Source organism: Octopus sinensis, linkage group LG2, assembly GCF_006345805.1.
Source record: "Octopus sinensis linkage group LG2, ASM634580v1, whole genome shotgun sequence".
Lineage (NCBI taxonomy): Eukaryota > Metazoa > Mollusca > Cephalopoda > Octopoda > Octopodidae > Octopus > Octopus sinensis.
Genome location: NC_042998.1, coordinates 111,165,151 through 111,180,156, shown reverse-complemented (window position 1 = coordinate 111,180,156; position 15,006 = coordinate 111,165,151). Strand labels below are relative to the sequence as shown.

At 33.2% G+C, this 15,006-nt stretch overlaps 1 long non-coding RNA gene across 1 annotated transcript in view; it reads left to right on the top strand.

Moving 5' to 3' along the window:
* LOC118762314 overlaps window positions 1-13,038 on the top strand; it is a 29,318-nt gene extending 16,280 nt beyond the window's left edge. The window contains exons 3-4 of the long non-coding RNA XR_004998065.1: window positions 162-171; window positions 12,928-13,038. This is a non-coding gene — a long non-coding RNA (uncharacterized LOC118762314). The remainder of the gene's footprint in view (window positions 1-161; window positions 172-12,927) is intronic.
* Window positions 13,039-15,006: the final 1,968 nt, after the last annotated feature.

The window sequence follows — 15,006 nt, the reverse complement described above, 5'->3', positions numbered from 1 at the left end:
TTCAAGGGTGAGAAAATACTTATGCATGACATTTGAAAAGCATGATATGCTTCTCTATAAACTATATTGTGGGCTGTTAAGAAGAAAACAGAATCCAAGGTGATAAAGGTGAACACTTTCTAATATCTTCGAGATGTCAGAAGTGAGTGAAATAAAATGAGAGTGTGTAGAGTGAGAGGTTATCTTTGACAATTTTAAGAGTTTAGTCAAGCTAACAGATCCGCTGGGTGCAAACTATCCAAAATTGATAAACGTGGTAAGAATGGGATAGTTCAAGGTAGAGAGCTTTTATTGTAAATGCATGTGTACGTGTTGTGTGTGCAGGTTTGTGTGTGTGTGAATGTGCCTGCATACGTGCGTGGATTTTGGAGTAAACCTGACAAAATTATAGTTGTTTTATCTGTAGGTGTTTAATTTCTCGAAGCAACATGTTTGGAACATATATAAGAGTAAGTTATATCAAGTATTAACTATCATAAGATTACCATGGCAACTTAAATCTAATATACGGCCTCCAGTGACAGCAAAGTTTCAAATTAGTCTTCCCCTAAATAGTTGAGATATAACAGAGATTATTGAAATTTATTAGTACAAGTACTAACAACAGAGAATACAATTAATGTATGTTCTGAAGTAAAAAATTACAATAATCAGCAGAGTCGGACAAATTGCCTGCAACATTTATTTACAGACAATAATGCTTTGAGTTCAAATTCTGCTGTGGTAAAATTTGCCTTTCACGCTTTCGGAATCGATAAAATAATTATTCTAGATTGTAAGAAGCTTGAACAAACGTTGTTTAGCTCAGAGGTAACCATAGAAAGTAGATCGATCATTAAAAACGCTCCAGGTGTGATTATGAGGTCTTCTATTCTGAGTTAGGTTATCGAGCATTTGCTTCTGCTTTGGAAAACGGCAGGAAGATTTGGTTGTTATTTTTAGCAGATATTCACTTATTAGTTTGGTTATGGATAATAAGAGTACCATGTAATATTAGGTCACTGTTAAACTGTAGAAATGTATTTACAATATTCGTACATTCAAAGAATCACTGTGTTAAAGCTAAAATAACATGGTCATCATGAAAACCATCTTCCCCCAAAATGTGATTGCCTTTGAGTGTGTCTTCAGTGAGTGTGACGTCATCCCATCCCACATCTTTGAAAAGGGCCTTAGGCCCAATCCAATCGGTTATGTGAAGCTATTGAAGACTCTAGTCAATATCTGACTAGAGATTATTACGACCAGATGGTCATATGTGTGGCAGCAGGATTCGGCTCCTTGCATTACCTCCGTAAATATTAAGATGTGGTTGTCGAAGATGTTCTACCACTTCACCAGCCCCAATTTCTGACTTGCTAATTCACCCTATTGCAATCGCAAAGATTACTATGTATGGGGTGCAGTTGCGAAATACATCAATCGCTCTGCTTGCGACACCGATGCCAAAATGGTGGTGTTCGAACTTCCCAGGGACACAGCAAAGAACGTATAAGACCCGTCTTCAGGCTGTGGTTGAAGCTGAAGGCGGTTACTTTGAATAAATTGTTATCTGTCAGTCATAATGTTGATATTTTTTGATATTTTAAAATACTTTTATTGTTGTTTAGGTTATTGCGTTTCCTTATCCTTTTACGCAAACTGTCAACTTTAACCCGATCACTCTATAATATATAAAGGTTAACTGATATAATACACAGTTATTTATTGCGCTAATGTAATGTATGGAAGATTTGCCAACATTCTATGCTTCTTAATGTATTTTACATTGCTGCACCTATGAATTGTTCTCCACCAGCATGATGAAACGAAGTATATAGCTGGTAGAAACATCTATAAAGTTCAGAGTATGATTTGGCTTGTCACCGATGAAACTCAAACTCAGTGTAAGTATTTTCCATCTGAAAATTAATTTTATCTCCTTATATATGTAATGAGTGAGTTTCCAGTTAATGTTTTATCATCTTTATGAGCACGTATATCAACACAACACTCACCCAGATATATCTACCCATATATATATATATATATATATATATATATATATATATATATATGTATATATGATAGAGTGTAAAGCATATGTATTTATCATATAATGTATAGGTGTTTATAGTTATAATGTAAAGTATAGATATGAATTTTTACCGTAAGTAAAAGTATAATAAAATAGAAAATAAAATCCAATAAAAATAAATAATTATTGCTAGACTATAATTTCGAGATATTTGTTGGCATAATGTCATATAAATATATCTATCGAAATATCGTTATGTATATCGATGTATTTTAATATTGTGGTAATATAGGATATATATATTCATACATATACACACACACACACACACACACACACACACACACACACACACACACACACACACACACACACATACGTATATATATATATGTTTGTGTGAGTGTCCACATTTATTTGTAAAATACAGAAATTTAGGCTTCTAATGGAACCAATATGTAGTTATTGTTATAAAATGAAGTACTCATTTTTTTAAAATTTGACTGAAACTACTTTTCAGGATTTTATAAAAAATTAAATTTAACGAAAACATCGAGTAGTCATTAAAAGGTGACAGATTTAAAGCAAAAAGCTAAATGAAAAAGAATAAAACAAAGAACTTGAAAGATACTTTTTGAACTGCAATAATTAGTTCCATTACGTAAAGCAGTAAAACAAATCTGCAATTTTGAGATTAATGAGAGGTAATTGAATTGATGAGACAACATTCTGTAGAGAAGTTGTAGAGGAAAATATAGTTAAACCATTAAGAGGTATAAAACTTGAAACCAGAGTGTTTAATTGAATATGATAATTGAAAGAAAGATAACAATATAAAAAGTTTAAAACAATTAAGAATTAAAGTTGAGAAATGGAAAATACAAATAATCTGAAATAAAGAATTAACAGTTGAAATCTAAATATGGATAAAGGGAAGAGAGAGAGGGAGAGAGAGGGAGAGAGAGGGAGAGGGAGGGACATAGAGAGGGACAGAGAGGTGGAGTTGGTGCAAGGAAGAGTAAATAGACTTAGAATGATACTGTTTAAGGGGAAATATATAAAGATGACTGGATCAAGAAGAAAAGGGTCAGAAGTAAATTCAAACAATGTCCAAATTTTATTGTAAACTTAGGCAAGTAAAGTTATAAACGTTTATAAATATTTTGAGCAGTTGGACAACTTTAAAACGTAGATTTACTTCAAGTCATCTCAAATTGTTGTAAATGTCATTCATTTCCAAAAGATTACTGTTAATCCTTCGAACTGCCTGCGGATTACATTAACGAACACATTTCTACTAATGTTTTTGTCTTTGTTTATATAGAATCTTTTAATAACTAGAACACACAATAGAATATAGGAATTCCACCAAACATGGTTTCAGCGTTCAAAAAGGGAAAGTAATTATTTCAATTATTTCAACTGAAATTAATATTTGCTTCTATCTATTTATTCCTGTATATCAGAATATCAACTTATAAATAAGGAAAAGATGGCGGTTTTGTATCGATAGTTACGACTCAGAGATTATAAACTAGCACACAAATGTAAGTAATGATTAAAAAATCTGCTACAGCTTCATGTGATTGGTAATCAAACCAAGTATGGATCAATTCAAGAAGTATTAGCACATCTTCCTCGTGGCAAAGCATTTCCAAGCATGTCAAACTACAAGAAATTTAAGTAAAAAAGGCATCTTTTTTGCATATTTTGGGATTAGAATTTCGGTAAGCCATGGAATAAGAAAAAAAAAGTAAAAGGAAGTGAAATAACAAAACAGTAGAAAAAGCCAAAGCAAAATGAAAATCTTTTCGTAAAAATTTGAATTACTTTCCCGAGGGTTGCATAAAATAACCACGAAACGTAGTACAATGTTTCAAAAAGTTATAGGACTACTATTGGCGTATTAATGTTCATGCTGGTGTCAATAAACATTAATAATATATAAATCATATTTATGAGGGGATACTGCTAGGAGAGGTAATTCATTGTTGTTTTCTTATGTCATAGTTCAACAAACAACAGAGCGAATATTTCCTGGAGTTTGTTTACAATAAAAGTTAAATGCCATGAAAAGTTCATAAGAGATTTGTTCTACAGTCAATCTGACATTCAATGTTTTACAACTAGAAAAGGCGCTAAAATATTATGATGCTGTGAAAAATAAAGGAACAGCATCGATAATACTGCGAAGATTGTTTTGGAATCAAGGATACCAAAATAGGCTCTTTTGTTTAATTATATACTAAAATGTTTTTTTGCGCTATTCTCCGAACTATGCACAGATAGCATCATAAGATTAAATAAAAAATTGAATAAAAAATAAAATAGAATATAAAATATAAACCCAGTGGTTACGTATTTGAAAGTTTATAATTTAGATAAAATAATCTTATAAAATAAGAATAAATTATTTATTGCGTGTTTACACTAAAATGTCGCTGCGTGTAAACTTCGCATATTAAGCTTCTCTTGCGCGAAAGAAGCAACGCTATTAATAGAATCTGTCCGGTGACACTATTAAATATCTTTTCAAAAATTATTTCTTCAAAGATTGGTCTACAATGATACACAGATACTATTATTTTTCTAGTTTTCTGACATACAGCTCAGTGGCAATATGATAAAATCGTTATCTGAAACTAATATACGAGTATATAAAAACAATATTAAAGCAGACATGTCAAATTTGTAATTTCAAAATACTGAGAAAACAGCATTGATTTAAATTTCTGACAAGATATTGATTTCGTTTTAATGGGCAAAATAATATTTTTGTTTTTAAATAATCGATTGAATTTACCACAGTATATTGCCAAAGTTTTATTGACCATCCAAATAGCTGTATGGCAAGTCATTTTCAGTATAATCTAATATGAATGGAGGCGTAAAGATTTAAACATCTACATTCCGATCCGTTGTCTCCACACCAAACATTTAACATAAGAGGAGAAAATTAAATGAAATTGCTGCAAGTAAAGATAGGTAAGAAAAAGTAAACTCGTGAATATTTATAATTTAATATTCATATCCATAGTCGCTTCACTTCAGCTTTAGTATCCGTTCGTCTGAATATCTTCGTTACTAATTTTGTTTCAACCCAGGTCAGTCCTCATCAAACATACCTTTGATAAAGAGGTCTCACCCAAGGCCTTCACATTATTTTTATTGAACATAATATAAACAGGAATGCGCTATAATATGTGTCCTTCCATTTTTATAAAGGAGTGATTTCAGAGTTTTTATTTCTATTTCTAGTAGGTTAAGAGACTACATTGAAGCAGCTACAACGTTTTGTGAATTTCCTTGTTCTTGGTACACATACCCTGTCTTTTTGGTTCATTCTGTCTTAATTATAAAATTTAAATTTGTGTGATAAAATTGGAATCAACTCACACGTAGCATGTTTATATTCTAAAGTTCGTACTGTCGATTATGTTTCCCATGAAACATATCTTGGGCCTTCACAAATATGACAATCTACCATCGACGAATTTAGTCCTAGATGCACATATTGGGTACAACCGGAAAGCTTTTGAGGTAAAAATTACTTGATTAAAGCTTACTTGGCTACGCTAACAGCATCATCGTCGACAACAACAAAAACAATAGGAGCGATGTCAAAGGTAGGACCTATCCACAGAAAATATCATTCATTTTTCCATTATACGTGGCATTAAAATTACTGATTATATTCGTATATTTCGAAAAAGTCAGTGGTATTAGAAATTAATAAGATAGTCATTGCAAGAGATCGTGAAGTTCGGCATAGTGCAGGTATAGACGTATTGATAAGAAGCTGACTTCGCAACAATGAGGTATGGAGTTCAGTCTCACTGCATGACACCAATGCCATTAATCAAAAAATTATTGACAATTATCTTTCGTAGACGAAAACTTTAGAAAATCATCTGAAGCGACGTGTATCCTTGAATGGTAAACTTAAATTGTTTCTCGGTTTCGGACTACTATCTATCCCATGGGTAGACTGGGAACTTTAAGCATTCTAGCCTAGAAAATACATCCCCTTTTCTCCATCAATAGCCAACATCGTCTTCAGATTAAATGATAAAATATAGATAAAAATAACAAATTAGATTCTGTACTTGCCAATGCATTACAACATAATGAACTTTTCTGAGGAATTCTATAAACTATTTGAACCCAGCGGAAACCTTCAGTTTACTGGAAATCTGAGATTTTGTCGAAATTATATCCTTCGTAAATCTATATGAACGCTTTTATCACTAAACAAAAGTACCATCCCACTATTATAGAATATTCACCGTCTCTCTACAAGCGGTTTAACGCTCCACCTTAATTTCTATAACTCGTGCACCAAATTTATATAAATCTCATTCTATAAATTATATCTTGGCATTATAGTGCCATTACACCGGTATTGAATGCCATTAATCAATATTTTCCAAATGTGAAAACTGTAAAACGCGCAGCTAATTATGGTATTACGACGATAGCCATTAGTAAATATATTCCATAAATTCTTGGTCACTCGGATAAAGTTCTACAGTAACTCCATCTCATTTGGCATTTACTCAGTATGAAGGAAACTTGCTTACACATACATACTTGCAAACAATAACCACACATACCAAGGAAATATACTTCACCTTAAAGATGAACTCGACACCACTAGAACGCTCACGATCTCTTCAGATTATCACTGAAGAGTTCTCATTGTCAACAACAACAACTGCAAAGCGTAATCGTTTACAAACTCCAAAACATGATTATCCTCGACAAATCTCAGATGAAACCCACAACAGAGTACAACTTACGTCGCCGAGACGATACTGTTGTTACACAGACTGAAAGCTTAGGCTACATAGAGAAAAGGGTACTCGGCAAAGTCGTATGTGGTCGCTCGTTAACATCACAACTGCAATCAAGCAGTCATCCCGCTCTCGTCTATCATATCATTTCTATAGCTGTTCTTGTAAATCGTTGGTGTCTAGTCTTATCCACCTCAACTCAATATTCCGAACTTTCTAAATCGCCATACTGTACCGACCTGCAAGTCTAGCACAAACGACTAGAGTGAAGGCGCAATGGCCCAGAGGTTAGGTAAGCGGACTCGTGGTCGTAGGATCGCGGTTTCGATTCCCAGATCAGGCGTTGTGAGTGTTTATTGAGCGAAACACCTAAAGCTCAACGTAGCTCCGGCAGTGGGTAGTGGCGAACAACTTTCTTTCACACTTTCTTTCTGTGTCTATTCTGCCTGTATTTCAAAGGACCAGCCTCGTCACACTCTGTGTTACGCTGAATCTCTCCGAGGACTACACGTGTCTCTGGAGTGCTCAGCCACGCTAATTTCACGAGCAGGCTGTTTCGTTGATCGAATCAAATGGTACCCTTGTCGTCCTAAGCGACGGAGTGCCACGACGATATCTAGTACTTTCTAGTCAGAGGATCACGCCTCTAGAATTCCTTCCTTGCTCACGTTTTCCTGCAGAAATCGGCTTAAGCAGAATATTAACGGTAGAATTCCTTCATTTACACCTATACAGGGGAAGTATGAATTGAATAAATATTCTCTATTGTTGCCACAATTTTGAATAGGATGGATAAATATTATAACTACAAAATAATAAAATCATAAATCTTTATAACATCTTCAAACCCTACTCAATGTTTCATTACCGATCGTGAATATTGCTCTGAAAGGCTACATCCATTAGCAAGTTAATTTCCTGCAGTCCTTAGTTTTAGAGAATCATAGCGAAAAATATCTTCAGAACTTGATATTAATAATGTCTTTGATTACAAACCACCAACTAATCATTCTTCCTATGAACCTGTCACTGTCAATGAAAGATGTAATATTATTTTTCGAAACGTGCTTGTGTGAACAGAAACTTCTGACCCAAGCATTTTCGTAGTCTAATATTTAGACTGACTTTACTCGGTTAATTTAATGAATTTGAGTATGATATCTATAAAAACTCCACGAACGAACGAGAACGTCTCTGTGTGAGGGCATGAGCTGCTAGAAATAGCAGCTAAATTTCCTCAAATTACTCTCATTAAGTATTTTTAAAAGAACATATTGGATAACGTATTCCTAGATACATTGTACTTTTAAAACCTTTGATCAAGGTTACTTTTCATTAAAAACCCAACTATAACTACATCAATAACAGGATACTAAGCATACGCTCGATTTGCTGGAAATAGCAACCAAAACTCCTTCTAATGATACATTATTTGGAAAACTACAGGGTGGTGATGGCTAGAATAATTTAGGTCATGGTTGTCATTGATACGGGACAAGATGTCAGTAATAAAAGCAGCAAGAACAATAACAATACAAAGGCAAACAACAGAACAAGTTGGGCATTGTGTGTGTGATTGTATGTGCATGTACGTGCATAACAATATGTAGTAAGGGTCATTCTGAGTTGAGATCAGGAAGCAAAGTTAAGGAGAGGAAAGCGTAGGATGAATTACTACGTAGGATAGAATAGTATATTTAACATGCTTCAAAATACTTGGGTTCGTAGAGATTTCAATGAGTAAATAAAGAGAAAAATAACAAAGGAATAAATAAATAAATTAGTAACTGGGACAATACACCATAATAGATAAAGTAATATCTGGGAGTACATGGAAGGTCATTGTAGGTAGCTAAATCAGTCGCTCGACCTTTTTGCCTCTCTCTATACATGGAAATATGTTTACATACACATACTGGGAACATGTTTCAATCTCATCATTCAGTTTCATACAGATGTCTAGTGATTCTACAAACAATTTTGTTATTTACGAGATGAAAAATCTTGCAATATGTAAGTCAGTATGAAAAACAAAGTAACTCGCTTTGCATTCAAGCGCGTTCGGTGCATTTAAAGTTTTTCGACAGCATATATTTATGACTCACGATACTTGCACTACATTATATAAAGAAACATGCGCACAAGAACGCAGAAATGTCTGTACAAGTACATTTTTAGATAAGCACATAAAATTGTATTCATACATACACACACACACACACACACACACACACATATGTATCATACACAGGAATCTAGCAATATCTACCCGTTTTACATAATCATCCGATTGGGTATTCAACTGTGCTAATATTTCTAGGCCTCACGAAATAATTACACAAAATGAAGCCACATCATTATGTTGTCAAGAGAAATAATATACACAATATCAAAATGCTAAAGACGAAATAGAAGTCGATTGTAAAACTATTGCTATGAACCAAATGTAACAGAGAAAAACATAGAAGAATTATTAAGCCTACAGAGCTATACTCATCGAATAGTTCATTCTATTATATGCACTTAAATAAAAGCTTTGATCAATATTGCTGCACTGATTAAATTCTTGCGGAAGCCCATGTGTGTACTTATATGTGATTCTGTGTGGGAATGGATGTACCTCCCAGTAAAAATGTATTTTCTATTGCCATATTGTGAAATGAATAGTAGATTAAAACACTTTGTATTGTTTCAAGATACCGACAATACTTTCAAAGAATTCTGCATAAATTATCATCTCTAAATAAACGATCAAGCAATCACATCTCTTCCATTTTCAGTGAAAGGAAAATTTTCTTAACCTTATGCTGTTGCACTGTTTAGATTTCTGATCAACCACAGTAGTAATTAGCAATGAAAGGGGAGAGAAAAGAATACTAACTTTTACTTCTATTAAACGATGCGTGCGAACGAAATTCTAGAACTTTATTATTTGCGGCTTGCAGTTTAATCGTTTCATTAACTTCCCTAAAATCAACAAATATTGAATAATACTACAAGAACACTGCAAATATTAAAAGAAAAACAGATTTTTAGATAAAATGAGTACCTTATTTGATGATTTTGATCATGAAATTAAAACAAAATATGACCACGATTTTTTCGGATTAAACTACTGAAATGATATGACAATCAAGCTGCAGCAGTATCAACAACATTAAAGTTAAACTTTATATTCTTCAGTGTAAATTAAATGCACTTTTTTGTATTTGCACTTAACAGGTTTATATTAATTGATATCTTAGTAATGTAAGATTAGAAAATATTGACCTGTAGGCTAAGACACTTGTGGTTCAAATACAGATACAAGTATTAGTAGGGCCTACAATGCTGGAGAAAATTAAGTTGTCGTCTATATTGATCCTATTTTATTCATAGTATTTTCCTGATCACCACAGAATGTCTGAAATAATAAAAGGCGAAATCTACCGTAATGGGATTGAAACTCTTAAGAATTTAAATGGCAGTTGACATGTCTGTATAAGAACCTTCATTTGAAATTGTGTGATTCCTGAATTTAAACTAAAATGGGACATCTTGCGTTAGAGTCTTTCTCTGATTAACACGTAGTGACAGAAATTCAGTAACACAGAAATTGTAGGTAGACTCATTATATATATATATATATATATCGATGGGGGAATGAATTATCCTATGCTTACCGTTAACATGGAAAATTCAATGAACCGTTACCAGGGTAGCAAATTCCGTCAGAACACGGTTGAAACGACCTATCCAAAGGTAGAAACTCCGGATTAATGTGCAGTAATTTGTGTGTTATAGATGAATAAATAAATAAATGGAGTTGAACGAAGATATTAATAAAATTCCTTTACTTTCGACATATGTTTCGAAGACAACATTATATATATATATATATATATATATGTTGTAGGTAGACTCATTATATATATATATATATATAATGAGTCTACCTACAATTTCTGTGTTACTGAATTTCTGTCAATACGTGTTAATCAGAGAAAGACTCTAACGCAAGATGTCACATTTTAGTCTAAATTCAGGAATCACACAATTTCAAATGAAGGTTCTTATACAGACATGTCAACTGCCATTTAAATACCAAAGGAATAAACGGTGTAAAATGCAATCTTCTCATCAGGAAAGAAAGAAAGAGAGCCTCTCTCAATAACAAGACATTATAACAATTATCGTAATTGTTATAATGTCTTGTTGTTGAGAGAGGCTCTCTTTCTTCCTTTCCTGGTGAGAAGATTGCATTTTACACCGTTTATTCCTTTAGAATGAAACCATGTTATCTTCGAAACATATGTCGAAAGTAAAGGAATTTTATTAACATCTTCGTTCAACTCCATTTATTTATTTATTCATATATATATATATATATATATATATATATATATATATATAGAGAGAGAGAGAGAGAGAGAGAGAAAGAGAGAGAGAGAGAAGAGAGAGAGAGAGAAAAAGTTTTGTTGTCCACACACGATTAAATATACGTTTAATAAATTCGAATAAATAAAATTAAATAGACATTATAAAAATAGATATACGTTTAATAAATCCAAATAAATATAATTAAATAGGCAATATGGGAATAAGACAATATAAAAAATTAAACGATTCTATAATATTAATCAAATAGGGGAATTCATATTGAAACTCTTACTGTCAACTGATGTACCTAAATAAATAAATTGACAATTATGTTAAATAAATGAGGGCTAGAGAGCTTATTATATTCATAAGGTAAAGGAATATATATATGCATATATATGTGTGTGTGTGCGTGCATGTATATATATATATATATATATATATATATACAGAGAGAGAGAGAGAGAGAGAGAGAGAGAGAGAGAGAGAGAGAGAGAGAGAGAGAGAGAGAGAGAGAGAGAGAGAGAGAGAGAATTGAGGTGCGTATTTGGAGTCAGTGATGGAATGTTGAGTTAAGTTGTGGAATTGAATTACAGTGAATAAAGTTTTGTTTTTGTTTCTTTGAAGGCTTAACTGCAATGTCGATTACGTTTTTTCGGGGCAGCAGAGAATGGTGGATACAAGGGAGAATGGGGGGGAAGTATTTTGGGACAATATACCTGGTTTAGTTGCTTACATTAAACCGGACTACATAACAATTATTGCAAGACAAAATTGCGGTGTTAAAATAGGGTTAAGTCTGCCAAAAATTACAATCCATTCGACACACTTTCTTGTAATTTCTAACTACAAAATCTCACTAATAAGGTGATGCATTTAGCAAACAGTCATAAGTGGAAGGAGACGTTTTTTGAAGAGCTAGCCTAGAGCGCTAAATATTCTATTTCCACTCCTGATAATTTATCTAGTACAACATTATTTGTTCTTCTTGTTTTAAAACGATAAAGAGTGATTTGAAAGAATTTAGGTTTCTATATTTTGCTAAAAATTTAATCTCATAGTGATTTCCTTGCTTGTAGCAATCTTATAATGTTAATACTGGTAGTCGTTGTTTAATTCCATATTCACCTAGATCATATAAAGTTACGGAAAAAAATGTCACAACTGTAAATGTCCCGCTTTTATAAAATTGTTTTGAAAGAAATCAGATTTGAAGATAATTTATTTATTATTTCTAGCAGGGCACGTGTACACATAGAGATATTGTCACTGATTTTGGGGTACAGTAGATACAAGTGCCTGAAATATTTTTTCCCATTGAAAATTTAACGGCAAAAGACTTGAACATTACGAACGAAATAATTATTTAGAGTGTACAAGTTCAGGTATGCATATACACCCACATATACGTCAACATATGTATGTGTTAAAGAAATATTTTGGGTTGTCCGGAAAGTTCGTGCTGATTTTTAAAGGAAAGAAAAAGGTCAATAAATACTTGCCATTACATTTTTAAAAAAACAAATATGAATCATTTTGTTGCACAATGCGTCTCCATCTATCCTTTATCTTGAAAATACCCTCTTCCCAGAATTGAGGTGGTTTCATGGCAAAGAATTCATCAAGGTATCTTTTTACGTAATCCAAGGAATTGAAATTTTTACCATTAAAACTATTCTGCAGAGACCTGAATAAGTGAAAATCCAAAGGAGTAATATTTGGTGAATGTGGATGGTGGGGTAACACATCCCAGCCGAGCTGCAGCAATTTTTGTCTGGTTCCCAAAGAAACGTCCGGTCTTGCATTATCATGTTAGAAAACAACACCCTTCCTGTTGACCAATTCTGGAAGTTTCTCTTGAATTTCTGATTTCTGTGTGCAGTATTTCTCAGAATTAATTGTCTGGCTACTTGGGAGAAGCTCATAGTAAAGAAATCCTTTCCAATCCCACCAGACACAAAGCAAGACTTTTTAGGGTGAAGACTCGCTTTTAGTTTGGCTCAGGGTGGCTCATGTCGCTTACTCCAGGATCGCTTTCTCTTAACATTTCTGTAGATAATCTATTTCTCATCACTTGTTACAATCTGCTTTAAAAAAGGCGCGTTTCCATTCCGTTTATAAAGCGAATCACAGATGGAAATACAATCCAAAAAGTTCTTCTCCCTCAACGCATGTGGTACCCAAACATCGTAGCGATTTATGTACCCAAGCTTTACCAGGTGCTTATGAACGACGGATTTTGATAGGTTGAGGCCTTCTGCCAATTCTCGGGTTGTGCAATGGGGGTTATTCTCTTGATTTGGTCATCATCTGTAGTCGATGATCTGCCTGATCGCTCTTTATCAATAAGGCTACAGTCTCCTACTCGGAACCTTGCGAACCACTTCTGTACAGTTCTTTCGGATAAAGAAACATCACCGTAAACTGCGCATATTTCTTTGGTTGCTTGTAGGGCATTTATCCCTTTACGGAAAAAGAAAAGCATCAAGTGCTGAAAATGAACTTTCTTATCTTCCATTTTAAAGGGTTACAGAATTAACACAGGTTATAGGAACATAAACCTTCTTCCACAAAAAGATAGCTTAAACTGTGCTCTAAATGGAGATGTAGTCAAATCCTATTTTATGGACTCAACCATGTTCTAAAATAAGTCGAAAGGTAAGCTACTATAAATCGGTATGAACTTTCCGGATGACCCAATATATCAGAATGAGATATTAGTTCACAGTTTCATACAAACATATGTGTATCTTTGTGAACACATACCTAAATATATACATCGTTAAAGACACACACGCGCGCGCGCACAATTAGGCATCCGTGTAGAAATGTATATATAAATACATGCATGAATAAATGGATGTAAATGGAAATATATACAAAAATACTAGTATGTATGTATTTGTGTGTGTAACGTACGTATCCTTTTATGTATATGCACAAATACAAGTACATATCTGTCTTGTGCATATGTGTAAATGCTTGTAAATTGCATATATGATTATGTATAAGTATACATGTATTCCTGGATGCCAAAAAAATATGAATAACATTGAAATATGTATTGGTATCTTAACACACGAATGCACAAGCACACAGTAGCGTGCATTGGTCATGTGTGCCCAAATAGCCACACAATAACATCAATTGAAAATGGACCAATATATGGAAATTAATGCCCATACATGTTTCATAAAGTTCATTATAACAAATAGGGACTAAAACCCAGTAGATCCCCTTGATAAACCCAAGGATATACATTCTCAATAGCATTCAATATCTGCAAACAAAATCAAACACGCGCTACGACATTTTATTCCTATCACACATATCATTACAACCATGCGTGCCTTTAACCGTATACGTTACAAACACACACAACTCACACAACCATATATATATATATATATATAATAATTCTTAAGAGTACAAACTTACTCTCTTATATGTAAGTGTGTACGCACACACATACTCACACACGTATGTATTGGGCTGGTGCATAATTACTGCAGCTTTTGTTCAACAAATTTTATTCAGCAAAAACAATAACAACATATAACAAAAACATATTTAAATGGTTATGCCGGAGCATATTCACTATCTACTTGAATTACTGCATCCCATTGCTTGGCAGACGGTCAGACCGTCATTTAAAGATGTTTTTGTTAAATATAATTATTGTTTTTGTTCAATAAAATTCTTCAAAAAGCCGCAATAATTATGCACCAACCCAATATATGTTTTTATGCATACACACATACATACATACACACACACACACATACGGACACATATATACAGACATATATATGTGTGTTTTTCGATTATTGCTAGTTC